The sequence below is a fragment of the Neofelis nebulosa genome, chromosome 9, assembly GCF_028018385.1.
Source record: "Neofelis nebulosa isolate mNeoNeb1 chromosome 9, mNeoNeb1.pri, whole genome shotgun sequence".
In the NCBI taxonomy this organism is placed as follows: domain Eukaryota; kingdom Metazoa; phylum Chordata; class Mammalia; order Carnivora; family Felidae; genus Neofelis; species Neofelis nebulosa.
Genome location: NC_080790.1, coordinates 138,880,781 through 138,886,840, shown reverse-complemented (window position 1 = coordinate 138,886,840; position 6,060 = coordinate 138,880,781). Strand labels below are relative to the sequence as shown.

At 44.7% G+C, this 6,060-nt stretch overlaps 1 pseudogene; it reads left to right on the top strand.

Annotated features, from left to right (window-relative positions):
- Positions 1-4,782: 4,782 nt before the first annotated feature.
- LOC131486372 (peptidyl-prolyl cis-trans isomerase A-like) lies at positions 4,783-5,279 on the top strand (annotated as a pseudogene).
- Positions 5,280-6,060: the final 781 nt, after the last annotated feature.

Genomic DNA, 6,060 nt, shown 5'->3' with positions numbered 1-6,060 from the left:
TGTAAACCCAAAATAAGTAATGATGATGAAAATGTGTCTTATGATAACCTATACATTTGCACACTTCTTTAATCTAGCACTTACACAGAACAAATGCACTCATTTCCAAATGGCACCATTCAGAAAGTTGATGACAGTCTTTGAATTAGCCTGAGCATCTTCTTTGAGAGAAAAATAAGCTATTTTTTCTAATCTCTTGTCTACATGGGCTGATCAGATCTACTGTTGTAATTGGGACAACAGGGGATTCAGTAACTATTTGGCTTTAATCCCAGAGCTGGTTGGGCTGATATGTTCTATTCCGTTATTTTGCATAAAAATAGGAGCCTCTATTTGGATAGACATTCCTCAGGCCTGGTCCTCATAGACTGGTTTCCTTTCCAGGAGTGGACTCTCCCTGGGTGGTTCCTGGGCTGATGGAGCAGGGAGGGTTGGAACAGCACCAGTCCCCCAGTTGGCAGATGCAAAGATGGATTGGTTTTGTGTGGCAGAGCATATTCAACACATAGATGTTCACTTCAGTCAGATTCAGGAGGGAATCATTAGCCCCTGCTGAGGCACATGGTATGTTCTTCATGATATGAGGGACAGAAATGTAGAAAAACCAACTAACAGCTCATGGTTCCCTTGCTCTCAGCACTGGAACTAACCACAGTAACACCCAGCTCCTTCACTGCCAAATGACATTACCGATGCACACACACAGTGCGATTGTGAGGTCATGCACACAGATTGCACCACACAGAGCCCGGCACATAGGAAGGGCTCAATAAACTGTTTAAATAGTCAAATGGTTTCTGTCCATCTGAAAATATGCCATGCAAATATGGCTAAAGTCATTCTCACAAAATTTCAGAGGTATACTTGGAACAGTCCGGGTTAAATTATATGCCATGTGATACATAAAGACCAACATAGAAGCCTCTGGGATAACACTTAAATGAGGTAGAACAGGGATCTGAAAACTGCAACCAGAGGACCAAATGTAGGCCAATGTCTGTTTTTACAAATAAAGTTTTATTAGAACACAGGCACACTTGTTTGCTGGCACATTGTCTATGGCTGCTTTTGAGCTACACTGCAGAATTGAGGACTTATGGCAGTATGGCCATACGGTACTCATGGCCCCTTACAGACAGCTTGCTGACCCACACTTTGGTACAAGTGAGACTGGAGTGGAGTGAAAAGCAGGGTCGCTGCTGACCTGGGAAATTCCCCACAGGCTAAACCGCGATGAACAGAAATGTAAATGGGAGTCATAATAGTAGGAGTCCCAGACCTTCCTGTCTGTACGTGGTGAGGCCCCTGGAGCACAGGGCCTCCCCAGCTGGTCAGCTCCCCACACAGTGTGTTTCACGAAGGGTGAAAAGCAGAAAGGATTTAGTAATTTAACAATAGTCGATGCATGCTTTCATGGATCCTGTTGTCCTTGAAATATTGAGCACCTGGGAAGTGCTAGTTTCTGGGAATAAGCAGGGAGTAAAATCAAGTTTCTCCTCCCACAGAATTCACATTCCGCAAGGGTGGGAGTTGCAAATGTGCACCCTAAGAGCCAGAAGCATATACGAATATGTTTCAGTGTAAGGAAGAATTCATCAGGGACAGTGTGTTAAGACATGGAGGTTCTATTTAAGGAAGACTTCTCTGCAGAGAGGACATTTGAGACAAGAGGAAATGAGCCTTGCAAATGGGGTGGCGAGTTGTTCCAGACAGGAGGAGCAGCAGGTTCAAATGCATGAATTGAGAAGCTATTTATTATATCTGAGAAATGAGATCAGTGCCATTTTAGTGCATTGAGCAAAAGGGGGAACATGGTAAAGGGATACAGATTTGCATTGACCAAAGAATTAAGTATGGGGCTTATGCTTTGTTTCAAGAACAATGGAAGGCTTGGGAGTATTTGTGTTTCAAAAGGATCACCTTTGGCTAAGTTTAGAGACTAGACCATATGATTCAACATAACCCACCCTCAGGAATAATGGGAGACTCTTGAATCATGAGTTGAATTCATGAGTTATTCCTGAGGACTGTATATGTGCAAAGCACACTTCTAATTGTGGCTTAATATACTCTGTGGCTCTTACAGCTCTCATCTAGGATAGAGACAGCTGGAAAGAACATTGCTTCCACTCATAAGAATAAAAAAGGGGACGCCTGGGTGGCTCAGTCAGTCAAACAGCCGACTCTTGATTTTGGCTCAGGTCACAATCATCTCACAGTTCATGAGATTAAGCTCCGTGTTGGGCTCTGTGCTGACAACACAGAGCCTGCTTGGGATTCTCTATTTCCCTCTCTCTTCCCCTATCCCACTTGTGCTCTCTCACTCTCTCTCAAAATAAATAAATGAACTTTAAAAAATAAGAAAAAAACTATCTACAAAGTCATAACTCCACTTGAATCCATCACAGAATTGAGATTGGAGGGCTACCAAGAAGATTAAAATCCAACAGATGAAAAAGCAAATCCAAGGAAGATGGCTTCTGAGCACTGATTTACCTGGAGCACACCACAGGAATAAGATGGGTTGCCACACGAGTAGGCAAGTAGAACTGAGTTAAAAATGTTCAGTGAATTCGGGGCGCCTGGGTGGCTCAGTTGGTTAAGCATCTGACTTTGGCTCAGGTCATGATCTCACAGTCCGTGAGTTCGAGCCACGCGTTGGACTCTGTGCTGACAGCTCGGAGCCTGGAGCCTGCTTCAGATTCTGTGTCTCCATCTCTCTCTGCCCCTCCCCCGTTCATACTCTGTCTCTCTGTGTCTCAAAAATAAGTAAACATTAAAAAAAATGTTCAGTGAATTCATCCAAGAAACAACCCAGTTAAGAAATGGGCAGAAGACATAAGTAGACACTTTTCCAAAGAAGACATCCAGATGGTCCACAGACACATGAAAAGATGCTCAACATCACTCATCATCAGGGAAATACAAATCAAAAACATGATGAGATATCACCTCACACCTGTCAGAATCGCTAAAATTAACAACACATGAAACAATAGGTGTTGACAAGGATGCGAAGAAAAGGGAAACTTCTTTCATTATTGGCAGGAATGCCAACTGGTGAGGCCACTCTGGAGAATGGTATGGATGTTCCTCAAAAAACTAAAAACAGAACTACCCTATGATCCAGTAATTGCATTATTACGTATTTACTCAAAAGATACAAAAATACAGATTTGAAGGGGTACATGCACCCCAATGTTTATAGTAGCATTATCCACAATAGCCAAAGTATAGAAAGAGCCCAAGTGTCAATGACTGTTGAATGGACAAAGAAGATGTGGTATGTATACACAATGGGCTATTACTCAGCCATCAAAAAGCCATCAAAAAAAAAATGGAATCTTGCCATTTGCAACGACATGGTTGGAGATAGGAGGTATTATGCCAAGTGAAATAAGTCCAACAGAGAAAGATAAATACCATATGATTTCACTCATGTGTGGAATTTAAGAAACAAAACAGATGAATATATGGGAAGAGGGAGAGAGAAGAGAGAAACAAACCACAAGTGACTCTTAGTGTTAGAGAACAAACTGAGGGTTGGTGGAGGGAGGTGTGTGGGGGATGGGCTAAATGTGGGATGGGTATTAAGGAGGGGTACTTGTTGCGATGAGCACTAGGTGTTGTGTGTCAGTGATGAATCACTGAATTCTACTCTTGAAACCAATATTGCACTGTATGTTGGCTGACTAAAATAAAGAAAATATGTTTAGTGACTTGCTAAAGGCCAAGTGTAGAATAGTCAGAGTACAGATCCCCTAGGGGCTGCGGACGTAAGGGGAGGGCATCCACTTGCAAACTCTCTTCCACTGACCTCCACCTGGAGCTCAGGAGAAAGAGTGAGGGGAAGAGACTGAAGAGAAACTCTCTTAGTGCAGTGGTCTGCAGAAGTGGGATGGACAGCATGGGTAGGGGGGCAGCACCTAATCCTGTCTGAACTCTCCTCCCCAAAGAACAAAAGTCTTAAAACGTTGGGGGAGGAGAAGCAAACCCTGGTAATGCTTGGGTATAGATGGAGACTCACTGTGGTTGGGGGGAAGGAAAAGAATACTCTGTCCCTGGAGAAGTGGCAGGAATCCATCACAGGGACAGATCATAATGGGTTTCCTGATGCTAAAAGAGAGGCAGGACTTCTGAGGAAGCCCCATCCCCCAAACCCAGGGACACAGTGCCTTTCTAAGACTGTTGTTGGACCAGAATGTCACAGAGCTGCCTGTGACAGCTTACCCCCAGTCTGCCTTACCCCCAGACTAACAAGCACAGAGGAATAAGCAACAGCAATCCTCAGTGTGGCCCAGGGGAAAGGAATAGAGACTCTTTTGGAGGCACAGACATCCAGGGAAGTCCTACAGCAGAGAGTACAGCAGTATCACTAAGAAAAGCTCTGACAAACCAGCCCCCACCTGAAGTACAAGATAATACAGAGAAATTTTAAGCTAATAACCATAGCAATAACAAAACCCAAACCAACTCAATTTCTAGCTAGATTGGCTAAGTACCACCACACTAACAGCCCAGCAGAAGGAGCCTGCCACATCCAAACATAAGTACTATTTACCTGGATCTCTGCCATCTTACATATGGCATTCAGGGGTAACTAGCATGCATGTACAAGCCAGAAATTATGAGACAAACAGAAACTCTGCCAAGAGACAAAATAATCAATATAAGTAGGCTCAGGAGTGGCTCAGATGTTGGAAATATACATGATTTAAAACAGCCATGATGGAGGCCTTGCAGATGCCTCCACCATCCAGAAGCCCCCTACATCGCCTAGCCATGGTCGACCCCACCATGTTCTTTGACATCACCACGGAGGGTGAGTACTTGGGCCATATCTCCTTTGAACTGTTTGCAGATAAAGTTCCAAAGACAGCAGAAAACCTTCATGCTCTGAGCACTAGGGAGAAAGGATCTGGTGATAAAGATTCCTGCTCTCACAGGACTATTCCAGGATTTATGTGCCAGGGTACTGACTGGCAGCAAGTCCATCTATGGGCAGAAGTTTGATGATGAGAATTTCATCCTGAAGCACATGGGTCCTGGCATCTTGTCCTTAGGGAATGCTGGACCCGACACAAGAAGTTCCCAGCTTTTTGTCTGCACTGCCAAGACTGAGTGGTTGGAGGGCAAGCATGTGGTCTTTGGCAAGGTTAAAGGGGATAGATATTGTGGAAGCCATGGGGCACTTTGGGTCTAGGAATGGCAAGGCCAGCAAGAAGACTACCACTGCCAAATGGACAAAACTAATACATTCGATTTGTGTTGTATCTTAACTGCCAGACCGTTCCTTCCGTAGCTTGGGAGAGCACCCCTCTGCCCTCACCTGCTCAAGATCCCCTATAATCTTTGTGTTCTCACTGCAGTTATGTGGGTTCCATGTTTTTCCTTATTACCCTCCAAGTCTAGCTGGATTGCAGAGTTCAGCTTACAATTATGAAATTAAAACTGAACACCACCACCACCAAATAGCCATGATGGATGTGCCAAAAGTTTTGGAAGAGAAGAAAGACAGAATTCAGGGACAGTTGGGGGATTTCAGTAGAGAGATTATAAGTAAAAGTCATGGTAATGGAGATAAAGACTTCCTTGAATGATGTACACGGTGCACAGGCAGATTATGATCCCTGGCTGCTGAAATTTGCAGCCAACGAGAGAAACGTTGGTGTGATCCCAGACTAGGACAGGTAAGAAGAGGGCTTGGCTATCTCACTCAAGAATTTTGACATTCTGGGGAACCATAAAGGTCTTTGATCTCGTATATGAACAGATGTGATCAGTGCGTTTGAAAAATAGTGCCATGACTATTGCCGACAAGGAGGCTCTCCTGGAAGCCAGTGTGAAAGAGGCTGAGTGCTGGGTGAGGGAGGGGGCAGGTGGAAGGGAACTGACTCCCAAGACGCAGGGTGAGGGACAGGGAGGCCTCCCCCTCTCTCTGAGGGCTCCAGCTGCACAGGCTGCTGATGCTGTGGTCCCACTTGGGATCTCAGAACTTTTGTGGAGGAAAAGAGAACGTGGAGTGAGTTTCCACAGATGCTCCGGAGGTTCCCGTGGGAG